This window comes from Staurois parvus, unplaced genomic scaffold, assembly GCF_062004578.1.
Source record: "Staurois parvus isolate SC_StPar_1 unplaced genomic scaffold, SC_StPar_1.0 ptg000203l, whole genome shotgun sequence".
Classification (NCBI taxonomy): Eukaryota; Metazoa; Chordata; class Amphibia; order Anura; family Ranidae; genus Staurois; species Staurois parvus.
The window spans coordinates 2,602,977-2,616,549 of NW_028317999.1; the positions used below are offsets into that span (position 1 = coordinate 2,602,977).

Below are 13,573 nucleotides of genomic sequence, written 5' to 3' on the forward strand. Positions count from 1 at the left end.
TTGCTGCTCCACAACCAGCTTCCCACTGAGCATTCTCGAGCCACGTGGCGATGTGTGAATGGTCCCGCAGCCTTCTGAGAACTGTGACATGTCTTAAGAGGCTGAGAGTAGGAGGATGGGCAAACTTCCGCTCAGATCACATAGGCAATGGAAGGAAGGAAGTGGGAGCGGGTACCTCTCCAAACCAGGTGCCCACCCCTCCCCGCCCCCCACAAAAATCCCAAAGTTGAAGAGGAGGGGACAGGCAGCAGAAAAGCGGAAATTCCTCTTTTTAATACACTAAAATGATGTGCTTCGTTTTGCAAATAAGTGCTTACTTTCTCAGTTGCTCATATTATTGACCCCTCTAGTCCTGTAGATGGCAGGATGTACTCAATGTTGGATGTGCAGCCCCAGAAACACACAAATGACCACTCCCAGCTTTGTTCTCTACCCACACATGTGCAATCCTCTTTCTCCCAGCATTCTGCAGAGTCAAATAATATGAGCATTTGAGAAAGTAAGCATTTATTTACAAAACGGAGACCAGCCTTTCAAGGCGTTAAAGCAGAACTCCATGTAAATTTTTTATTTTCCCCATACAGTGGGGGTACGCCCGCACTGCATACGAAAACTGCTTGTTTTGTCCAGGGGTTTAGGGAAGAGCTATACTTACCTTGTCCTCCGATCCTCTGGAAAACCACGCTCCCCCACATCCAGCCGTGGACTGTTCCTTCTGTCCTCACATCCAGAGCCAGTCTATGGGTGTGATGATGTCAGGAACAGTCCATTTACAAGACCGCTAGCGTGCAGGGGGGCAGGAATGGCAGGGACTGGTCTTGTGCTCAAAGGATTGGCAGATTCGGTAAGTTTATGACTATTATTATTACAGGTACTTATATATCGCTGTCAGTTTACGCAGGACTTTACATATATATTGTACATTCACATCAATATATCTTCACTATTATCATCCCTAGACAAAAACGAACAGCCCCACTGCATGGTTCAAAAACATTTTTAGCCCACATTTCTACTTTAAGGACACTAATGCACTGGGACATTTTTGGAAAAGGTATGTAAAGTTGATCTGACCCTTCAGGGGCCAGAATGTCTTTGCCTAAGTTCCAGCCCTGATGTAGGAATCGAATTTTCATAGGTGTTTTTTGTACACCAGGGTAATGTTTAAAGTGACTGTACCATAGATACAACTCTAAAAACAAGACAAGGAACATCAGTAACTTCCTAAAACTGAGTGTTGAGTAGAAGGCCCTACCTGCTGTGATCACTAGTTCAGTTCCAGTGCTGTTATTAGAGAATCACTGTACCCCCAGCACAGTTATAGACGTATGGCCAAAATACCACCAAAGATTAGAGACAAGCTCTAGTTATCTTCCAGGAGGAGCAGGGAATGCCTATATGTTTACCCCAGGCTTTTGGAATAAAACAGTGAGCCAATCTCATAAACAATAATGAGATTCCTGGAGCATTCTGTACGAACCAAGAACATTGAAGCCATGCTTGCAAGAAAGTGAAATTTGATTTGAGGCAGTCAGAGTCATAGTGCCTGTCAATTGAAATGGAAAGGTTATTCTTTATAAGATTATTTCATTCAAGCAAAATGGCTCATGTAGGATATGCAGTATAGATATTTGACAGGGACACTCAAGGAACAGTCCAAACAGGTTGTCCTGCACTTTTATTTGGCAAGGAAGCAAACACAGTTTCAATGTAGGAGGGCTTTGTACAGCAAATCCATAGCATAAAACAAGCAAAACATCTACTCGGTAGAGGAACTAAAGTCAGCTTCTGACTAACAGAGTGTAGCCTAAAGCAACCTTTTTCCAGTTAGGGCACCCTTGAAAAGTATTTTCAGTCACAAGGCACCCGTGTCCAAGGCTTGGTTCACGCTATTGTGTGTCACGGAACGCACGTGAAATCGTGCTCATTCCTGACACACAGACAAATGTTCTACTCTTTAGGGGTACCCCCATACATTGGCAAATGCAGGGTGTTTTTGGTGTGGTGCAATTTTAAAACAAGGGTCATGGCTGACTTTCCCTGCATTTCTGCAGGTAAGGCAGCCCATTGAAATGAATGGGCTGCCCTACACACAGCCACACAGATGTGAACCAAGGGTTTGTTCACCTGTGAGGTTCGAGGGTGGTAAAACCACACAATTGAGCTGCTTCTACCACTCCCCTTTAGCTGCAGAAACAGCAGCTGGGGGTATACACATGCTGTTGCCACAGCTGGAAATATACCTCCAGGTGAATGGGGTTGAACTACAACCACCCCGCAACTGTGTGCGCATTGCACACAGTTGTAGTGTGGTGATTGATGCTGATTTCTAAGGGGTTAAACCAGGTGGTGAGGAGGCAACATATTGCCTCTTTACTACCCGTCAAATGCCCCTGAAAAGTGATCTGAGCATGGATTGATTTTCAGAGGAGCAGCAGTCCTTGCTGCTATTACGAACAAGTCCTAAAAAAAGCAGTTCTGAAAGGACAGGAATAGGGGGTCGAGATTAAAAGTAAAATACATATACACACATACAAACACACGTATGTACACACACACATGTACACACGCACATACACATGTACACACACACCTACGTACACATACACATGTACACACACATGTACACACACACACATACATACATGTACACATATACACACACACAGGCACATGTATACAGCATTATGAAAAGTTACAGTACCTTAGCTTCCATCACACAGCCGGGTACTGCACTCTAGGGGCAGAAGACACTGCCCTTCCCTTCGCTTTCACTTTGCTCAGCGATGTGACGGCTCCCAGTGCCAATGTACAGTGTGGCGGCACCCCTGAAGACCTCTGGTGGCACCCTGGGGTGCCGCGCCACCCCGATTGAGAAAGGCTTGCCGAAAACTCCATATGCGTTGTTGTTACTGTGGTGTAAAATGATATCTCTTGGGATCTCTTGGGATGTCTTGGTTGCTTTTGAGCCTGCCTGCAGCACCAGGAATGGTTAAAAAGTGGCTGTTCATACAGAAGAGTTAGGCCCCTTTCACACACATGATCAAATCAGGTCCACCTTTCAGTTTTTCAGGCAGATCTGATCAGATGATCCATGTATACCTATGGACTTGTGTCCGTTTACCTCCAATCCAATCCGATCTGCTAAAAAAAACCAAAAGGGTATCCATCCCCCTCCATCTAGGCGGATCGGATTGGAGGGCAGCCCATAGAGCAGAGCGGGTGTGTGTGTGTCTATTCTGCATAAACTGAGCAGATACGGACCTATCATCTACCCACTCTGCTCAGCAGGGGATCAGTGGACAGATCCCCTGCTGAGAAAATCAGATTCTGCCCCATGTGAAAGAGACTTCTAAACCGTGTGTGCTTTGGTAGATGTTTTACTTTACTGTATTTAAAAAGTTAATCCACTCAAAAGTGATGTTTTAGTTATGGGGGTGGCTACTTGGATATTCCAAAAGCACAGTATCATTGCCGTAATAGTTTTGCAGTGGTTTATGACAAATTTACTACTGTAGATGAGATAGATTGTCACTTAAAACAAATTCACAATTAAGAAGTGGTCAGGGGAAGGTTTTATATTGGTATGGTGCTATATTAAAGCAGCAGGGGATGTCTCCGCTGCTAGAAAGTAGCACCACACCATTAAAAAACTGAGAATCAAGCTTCAGTCTTATGGTAAATTTGCATTACTGTTCCTGTTTGGAATTGCCTTCTTCTGTGAAAAAACATAAATCTTCCTCCTGTTCCTGTTTACATTGGAGTTTAGGTATCCCCACTCACCCTTCATTGTTCTTGGACCTCTCTTTGTATTCTCCATAATGTAAAATAATTGAAATCCCAAAAATTAGAGCAGAAACCTCCTATGAGGGCCAGAGCAGCTTTGAAGACCTATGAATTTAAGTGTTAAGATCTCATGAATAAAATTCCAGAGAAAAATAAGGAACTAACTAGTACTTTATCTTGAAATATACATTTTGGATAAACTAAAGCTGGCCATAGATTTTTTTTTTTTTTTCATTCAGCCAGCACGCTGCAAAAGAACCCCAGATTCCTCCATCCAAACAACCAAGGTGGATAGAGGAATCTTCCCTTCGGGGACATTGTACTTAGACCGAGGGACTATCTGCTGCCAGAATACACTGATCAGTAGCTGCGGCTGCTGATCAACAGACGTTTTACTCGTGGATTAAAATGAAGCCAGACCCTTCTACACAAGCTGAATGTTAATCCTTCTATGACCAGCTTAACTCCTAAAATAACTCTGTCAAATTTAAAATTAGATACAAAAAAATTCTGCAAAGGAAGATAGTTAACATGTATGTTTACACCAAGAGGTCCAGGTCCTGTACTATTGGTCAGTCACTATGCAACCTGTTCCTGTGTTTGTTTCTCCTCTTGAATGAAGAAAAAGATACTGTATATCTTTTTCTTCTTGCTAGAGGAGAAAAATGTAAACAAAAACAGATGTGTGTAAAAAAAAAAAAAAAAAGTAGATCAGGATTTGATCTAGGTCAGTGTCAGGGTTAGGATCAAGGCAAGGGTCAAAGGTCGCAGCCAAGTATAAAGGCCAGGGTCAATGTATTTTAGGCCTGGTTCACACCTATGCTTTTTTTTAGTGCTTTTTGCATTTTGCAGAAACTCACTACAGACCATTTAATATGATTTCCTATGGGACACGTTCACATCTATGCATTTTCAGCCACTGGATTTTGGAAAGGGTCAGGGACTTTTTTTCCTGCAGCAGATTGCAACACAAATAGGTGTGAACCAGTTTGAATTAAAAAAGCTTTTTTTAAATTAGTATCCGTTAGTGTCAGTGTCTGCCTTTTTAGGTAGGATAAAAAATCAATGGTTATGGTCATAGCAAGAAATATATAACTAAATGAAAAAAATTATAACCTTTTTTACTATTACGGAACCTTTCATCCCCTGCAGAATAAAGCTGCTCAAAGATACACATCTGGGTTACATCTGACACATGTCTAGGTTCCTCAAATACCGGTACCTATGTCCCTGCTCTGTGCTGTGATTTCACCCACTGGCCCGCTATTGTGTCCTGTAGGAATGTAGGACTCAGCAAAAATGTGATTTTTTTTTTTACCAAATATTTATTTGATTTTTCACATTACACAATAAGAAAAAAAATATATTCTTGAATACTATTTTACAGTGCAGGATATTCAAACAATTTATTATCACCATTCACCCCATACACCCAGTTTCTTAAAATATCTTAAAATTTACATAAAAACAAATCCAACAACAATAATTTCCACGAGTATCACATGTAAAAAAACCATCACACATTATCCCACCATAACACACCCCTGCACCACCTTTCATCAACCTCGTTCCCTAATATTAAACATAACACAACTGTTCTTTCTCTCCACCACTGTTCCTCCACCGTTATATTGTACATCCCCTACAAAAAAAAAGCAAAACCATTAGTATCACACAACCCAGAAAATCATCCCAAATATACGTAAACACTCCCACCTCCCAGACACCAAAAACCCACCCTCCACTCATATTTTCCACACAACCTCCCAAGAAGAAAAACATCACACCGTCACACCCCTTCCAATCTCCCACCCCCACCTCCCTCTACACATAATTATTCACAAAACAAAACATTCCCTCCCATCAAACTTCACATATTTACAACAATAAATCCCCAGACCCACCTTCCAGCCTTCCAGAAAAAACCCATAAAATACTCTATTTACACCATTCCCTCCACCCATCAAACTTCAATATTTAATTTGCATTTTTATAACCTAATTTCTTGATATCTCTATAATTATGTGCATAGAGCCTTCCACGGATCATGGCCACACAGTCTTTCACTACCATCTTCTCCTTCCTAAAAATAAAAATATTTCTCACATCCCACAAACTCTCTTTTACACAATTCACCAACATCCATAACACCTCCACTCCCTCTTACCAATATTACATAATCCAAACATCATCACTTGAAACGTCATTTTCTTCACCCCAGTCAAACCTCGAATCATTTTAGCCAAACTCTTCCATACGCTATTTGCATAACCACAACCCCAAAACAAATGATCCATATTCTCCACTCTCCTACATCCTTCCTCAGACATACTTCACTATCAGCCAAACTCCTCTGAAACTCTCAACATTTATGCACTGCTATCCATGCCACATCCTTCTGTCTATTTATCAACTGTAACTGTATTTATCCAATGTAACGGAACCGGAACCCAGACCGCACTGGGTTTTCCGTTATAGCACAACTTCCCCTGTCCGAACACCATCCACGGACCACGCCCTCGAAATCCCTCAGGAAAAAGACAGCACCCAGCTCTTAAAACAGGAAGCAGTTAAACACAGCAGTTGAACTAAAGCAGGAGAACTTAAGCAGCAGGAAGACACAACAACAGCAAGAAGCTCTACTGCATGCTGGAAGACTGCAAGCAAACACCCTGGGAAACCTCTTACATGCCTGAGACCCACTCCGTGTACCTTTATATAATACACCCCTCTTCTCCTTATCATATTACTATCCTCTGTTCCCAAATCTCATTTCTTTACCCCTCTGCTCCACCCCACAACCTGTACATCTCCCCCTCACTGCTATCATCTCCCTACTATTGCTCTCTTCACCTCCCCAAAATGCCTCTTCCACTCCTCATTCTCATTTTCCTCTCCTCCATTCCCAAAATCCATTCACTATATCCCTCTGCCCCTCCCAAACAATTGTATATTGTGTCCTCACTGCTTCCTTCGCCCCTCTATGGCACCCACCACCTCCTCCTATTACTCCACTCTCCCACTGACCCCAACACCTCCACTAGGAGTTTCTCACGCTCCTGCACATCCCGCTCCCATGCCACCTTTCTCACCCTTCTCCTCCTCCTAGCCGCGGGGGACATCTCCCCGAATCCTGGCCCTCCACCTCCCTCACCCGCTCAACACCCTCCCACCTCCACGTCCTACTGCAACCCCCACAACTTAGTATCTGTCCCCCTGCTCCCTAAAATCTCCCCCCCCATTTTCATGTGCACTCCTGAACGCCCGATCGGTGTGCAACAAGCTTACCGCCATCCATGACCTCTTTGTTTCCCGCTCCCTCAACCTCCTAGCGATCACGGAAACCTGGATCCAGCCCACTGACTCTACCTCCCCTGCTGCACTCTCCTACGGAGGTCTCACCTGGACCCACTCACCCAGGCCTAACGGTCGTAAAGGTGGTGGGGTTGGTCTGCTCCTGTCACCGAAGAGCACCTTCCGAGTCCTCCCAAACCCCCCCTCCCTATCCTTCTCCTCCTTCGAGGCCCACTGCGTCCAACTATTCTCCCCAACCCCCCTGAAGATTGCTGTGATATACCGGCCTCCTGGATCCATACCCCGCTTCCTGGATGACTTCTCCTCCTGGCTACCCTTCTTCCTCTCCTCTGAGCTACCCACCATCATCCTTGGGGATTTCAACATCCCTGTCAACCTCGACAACCCAGACACAGCCCGTCTCCTCCACCTAACCTCCTCCTTTGCACTTGCACAGTGCATACAATCCACCACCCACTCCGACGGAAATATCCTGGACCTTGTCTTCTCCAACCGCTGCGCTCCCCACAACCTCACTAACACCCCCTTCCCTCTCTCTGACCACAACCTGATCACCTTCTCTATCTCCTCGTCCTCCAACGCCTACCCCTCCAAATGTCACACTACTACCAGCCGTAACCTCCGCAACCTTAACCCTGCCTCCCTCCACTCTGCAGCTGATCAACTCCACGACCGCATCCTCCCCCTGTCCTGCCCCGACTTGGCTTTGACCGCCTACAACAATGCGCTCTCAACAGCCCTTGACTCACTAGTGCCTTTAACCACACGCAACATCAGACCCCGACCGCTCCAGCCCTGGCAGACTGATCACACCAAAACCCTCAAACGACAAAGTCGTGCCCTGGAGCGACTATGGCGCAAAACCAAATCCCAACAAGCCTTCACCCGCTACAAATCTGCCTTCCACACCTACACCTCCTCCCTCCATGCTGCCAAACAGGCCTACTTCTTGACCCTCATCAAGGCCCTCTCCTCCAATCCTCGCCGACTCTTCTCTGCTTCAACTCTCTACTCTCTCCACCCCCACCTCCACCCAGCACATCACTCACTGCCCTTGAGATTGCCAATCACTTCAAAAACAAGATTGACACAATTCGCAAGGACATTGCCGCAACTCACACATCCTCTCAACCCGTCCCCTCTCACACAGCTACCCCCTTATCCCCCCTCCCCCTCGACATAACCCGCAGGGACTTCGTTGCTGCTCAAACTCTCTCCAACCCCCTTCACCCTCACTCAGCTACCCCCTCATCACCCCTCTCCCACGGCCCCACCACTGCTCTGACCTCCTCTTCCACCCCACCCTACATTCCTCATACTGAAGCTCCCCCCACACTCCGCACCTTTGACCTTACTACCATCGAGGAAGTCTCCAAGATCCTCTCTGATGCCCACCTCACCACCTGCCCCCTCGACCCTATCCCCTCACAACTCCTACGACCTTCCTCCTCCTCCATCCTACGCTCCCTCACCCACATCTTCAATCTCTCCCTCTCCTCAGGCACTTTCCCCTCCCCTCTGAAACATGCACACATCACCCCCATACTTAAAAAGCCCTCCCTGGACCCCAATGACCCGAACAACCTCAGACCCATCTCCCTGCTCCCATTTACATCTAAACTCCTCGAGCGCCTAGTCTAAACCCGCCTATGCTCTCACCTCAACGACAACAACCTCCTCGATCCCCTACAGTCCGGCTTCCGTCCCCTACACTCCACCGAAACTGTCTTACTCAAACTCTCCAACGACCTGCTAACCGCCAAAGCTAATGGCCACTATTCAGTGCTCCTACTCCTTGACCTCTCTGCGGCCTTCGACACAGTCGACCACCCCCTCCTCCTCAAAAAACTACACTCCCTCGGCCTCAGAAATTCTGCTCTCTCCTGGCTCTCATCCTACCTGTCACAACGCTCCTTCAGCGTTACCTATAATGCTACCACCTCCCCCTCACTCCCCCTCTCTGTTGGGGTCCCTCAAGGCTCTGTCCTTGGGCCCCTTCTCTTCTCCATCTATACCTCCTCCCTTGGCCAACTCATACACTCTCACGGCTTCAACTACCACCTCTATGCCGACGACACACAAATCTATCTCTCAACCCCCCACCTCACCCCCTTGGTCTCAGCCCGAATCACACACCTACTGAGCGACATATCAGACTGGATGTCACTCCACTTCCTTAAATTGAACCTCTCCAAAACCGAGTTTCTTGTCTTCCCCCCAGCCCGGACACCACCCCCCATTGATTTCTCCGTCACATCCAACAACGCTACCATCAAACCCGCCCTGCAGGCCACAGTACTTGGTGTCATTCTAGACTCCAACCTATCCTTCCAGCCCCAAGTCCAATCTTTAACAAACTCGCGCAGACTCCACCTCCGCAACATCGCCAAAATCCGCACGTTCCTAACCCCAGAAACCACTAAACAGCTCATCCACTCTCTCATCATATCACGACTCGACTACTGCAACTCCCTCCTCACTGGCCTGCCTCGCCGCTGGCTATCCCCGCTTCAGTCGATCCTGAATACGGCTGCCAGACTCATTCACCTTTCCAACCGCTCTGTCTCCGCCACCCCCCTCTGCCAATCCCTCCACTGGCTTCCGATTGCGCAACGGATCAAATTCAAAATCCTAACGCTGACGTACAAAGCTGTCCACCATACTGCCCCGAACTACATCACTGACCTAATATCCAAGTACCGCCCAGCACGCACACTCCGCTCCTCACAAGACCTCCTTCTCTCTAGTTCCCTGGTCTCCTCCTCCCATGCCCGCCTCCAGGACTTCTCCAGGGTGTCACCCATCCTCTGGAACTCCCTGCCCCAACCCATCAGATTATCACCTACTCTCCTCTCCTTTAGGCGCACCCTGAAAACCCATCTCTTCAGGGAAGCCTACCCCACCCCCTGCTAACTTGCCGACCTCCTCCACTCTTCCTACCACTCCATCCCCCACAGCTATCTCCTCCTGTGCCACCACCCCCTCCCTCCTAGATTGTAAGCTCGAAAGAGCAGGGCCCTCGAACCCCTCGTGTATCACATTGTATTGGTATTGTTCTGTCACATGTTCTGTCCCCCTTTGTAATGTACAGCGCTGAGCGAACTATTGGCGCTTTATAAATACTGTATAATAATAATAATAACTCCTTATTACATACATTTCCCCATACTTTCTTCTCCTAGATTGTAAGCTCCAAGGAGCAGGACCCTCCTATCCCTCTTGTATTGTTGCTGTATTGTCTTCCTTTATATTGTAAAGCGCTGAGCAAGCTGTTGGCGCTATATAAATCCTGTATAATAATAATAATACTCTGTGACTCATTCAAACCTCCCACCACCTCCATCTCTTCCCTTCCTTCCAATATACTTTTCACTTTTTTACTATCACACCACACATCCTTAGTCACATCCTGCAGTTCATATCTCCTTATCTCCTTATACACCTCTCCAGTCTCATATAAAACCATGGTGCTGCAAAACACACCAGCTTCTGTAAATCAGTCTCATACAACATATACTTTGTTAACCTCCCTGACGGTATTCCCGAGTGTAGCTCGGGGTAACATTTCAGTACCAAAAGCGGTAACCCCGAGCTACACTCGGGCTTACCCTGCGGCACTGCTCCGGCAAGTGTTCTTCACTTACCTTACCCTGCGCTCCCACGATGTGTCCCCTGCAGCGTCCCCGGCCATCTCCTCCGGCCGATGCCGGCATCCGGCTTCTGTGTCCTGTCCCTGTGACGTCGGGACGTACGGACGCCGCCGCCGCCGCCGGCGGGAAATTTAAAAATTTTAAAAAATGTCATTTTTTTTTTTTTACATTTTACACAGTAAAACATTGCTGTTTCAACCTATTTCACATACATTTTGTCCCTAGTGCTTTGTCCTGCGCCCTGCCTGCATTTTGTCTATTCTTTCTGCCTGGAAACTGAGAAATGTCCATGGCGTCCAAAAAGTGTCCCTTTAGGTCAAAAGCGGTTTAGATCAGCTAGAGAACAGCGATAGTAAATCAGAACCACTTGCAGAATTGAGTGATAATGATTAGTGGGGGAAATTCGTCATCAGAAACTGAAAACGATTTTGCGACTTTGCTCAGCGATGTGCGAACTTGGCGCTCTATTTCACATTTCAGTGTTTTTGGTTTGATTATATTATTGAATTTAATTTTTTATTATTTTTATATTATTTTTATGATTATTTATTAAATTATAATTTATGATTTTGTGTTTCAAATTTTATCATACCCGGGATGTTTACTAGACTCTTGTTCGGACAGATTTCAGTGAGTTTTTCCTAAAAATTACAGCCTACAATAAAAAAAATACATATTTCCATGCAAAAAAATGGTACCGCTTTCAGCACCAAAAATCGGAAATAATCATACCGCCAGGGAGGTTAATATACTCCCACTGGCATACCTCAACATGCACCCAGCCAAACTCTCCTTCTTACTAACCTTTACACACATACTTACATACTTTAAAACCAAGAGCCGTTCAACATTTACCACACCTTTTCCTCCATTCATTCTCCCTTTCACCACTTTCTCCCTCTTCAGCTTTTCCATCTTTGAAGACCACAAAAAGGTAAAACACATTCTTTTCAAAATCCTATTTGGCGCTGGAAAAACAAAATAAACATACAGCATTATAGGCAGAAGTGCCTGTCTAATAATTAAGGCCTTCCCATCTAGGGTTAAAGTCTGCAAGGACCAAAAGTTAATCTTTTTTTGAATTTTCACATACACATCTTCCCAACTCTCTCTTTCATACAATTCATCATTAAATTTGATACCCAATACTTTTACTCTCCTTCCACATATCCTCCACCTACATTCATTTTTATCTCTCCATTCTCCAAAAAAATTTACATTCACTTGTATCCATATTTATTGAAAAACCACTAGCCAAATAAAAAATATCAATCAGTAGTTTCTCCCTCCTTAAGCCAGCAATACAATACTCACTCACTCCATACACCCAGTTAGGTTAATATCTGAATGTCTGTGAACATCACTGTTTCCTTTGTCTAGCAAAATCTAAGCACCTTTAGTACGCCATCCCTTGAGTTACTGTGTGAGAGTTATCAATTCAATGCAATTAATACAACAGTAATTGAATCTAATTACATGTTACTTATCTGGTGGTACATGGTCTAGCTGTGTTTGGCAAATCCCAGTTGCCTCTGAACTTCACTCCAGGAGATGTCAGACCCAGGGCACCCATCTACATATTTGATGGGAATACCCCCAAAATTAGAAGACATTAGACTGGTGTATATCAGCTAGCTTACACCCTCCTGGGCAGAGGCCTCCTAAAAAGAAGCTTTATTACATTAAAAAAAATAATACTCTAATTAATGTAAAACCAGGAACATATTTGAATGCTCATTTTTGCCTATTGACCTTTCTATATACATTTTATGCAACCAAACAGGTTCTTGCAGAGTGTAGTAGATGGTCATCTACTCCCACAATCACCCAAGTGAAACAGAAAATGAATTGCTTTTTTCCTAATAAAAAATGGCAGTGACCCCCTAAGGATTCCATGTCTAAGTTCAAACAGATCTGAATGCCTTGGATCAACTTCCTCTTCTATCTTTTGTTTCTCACTTTCGTTCTCCTCTTTACAAGAGACAAAGTGGTACAAGACCCAGTCCTTCCCCTCTCTCTATCCTTTGCTAAGCTAACGACCACAGAGTTTTTATATAAACGGAACCCTAAACTTACTGTAAATCTGACCAAAGCGTTCCACTCATCCTGTCAAAAAATAAAAGTCAGCATCTACAAAAACTGTAGCTACTGACTTTTAAAAAACAGCCACTTGCCTGTCCCTTGGTCCCGTGGTGTGTCCCCCGCAGCCTGTTTCACCGGCAGTGCTGAATTCCTGGAGGCCGGCATCTTCAGTGTGGGCACCCGGCTGTGACTGCTTGCAGCTTCACAGCTGGGTACCCACTGCACATGTGCGAGTAGCGCTGCACTTCATGAATGGTCCTGTAGTCTTCTGGGACCGGTCAAGTGTTCCAGAAGACTATAGGGAGGGAAGGAAGGAGGACATCTTCCGTTTCCGATCGCCTAGGCGGTCCAACCGCAATTGGGAGCAGGTACCTGTTAAATTCGGGTACCCACTCCCCCCCACCCCCCCAAAGGTGCCAATCCTTAATTAGGAGCAGTCCTTAAAGTGGAACTTCCCCTTTTGGGTGGAGCTCCATTTTAACTATAGAAGGTCAATTAAAAATGGGCCAACTACTGAGGGGACAACTGTGTGGCAATTCTTCATGAGATGACTTGCTGTTAAATGTAAGGCCCCATTCACATGGCTGTAAAAACCCCTTTTACAACCATTGTTTATTTACAGATCTGACATAGACCATATTTGCATACCTCCTCCCAAAAGTCAGGCCACTGGGTTCTTGACAGAAGTACTAAGGCAGGGTCTCAGTGATGTTTTTAGGAAGCTGTGTACAGCACCCTGC

At 45.5% G+C, this 13,573-nt stretch overlaps 1 protein-coding gene across 1 annotated transcript in view; it reads left to right on the forward strand.

Annotated features, from left to right (window-relative positions):
• Positions 1–13,573, forward strand: part of KLHL14 (kelch like family member 14) — a 129,382-nt gene that overhangs the window by 18,913 nt on the left and 96,896 nt on the right. The gene's annotated exons all lie outside the window — the stretch shown is intronic.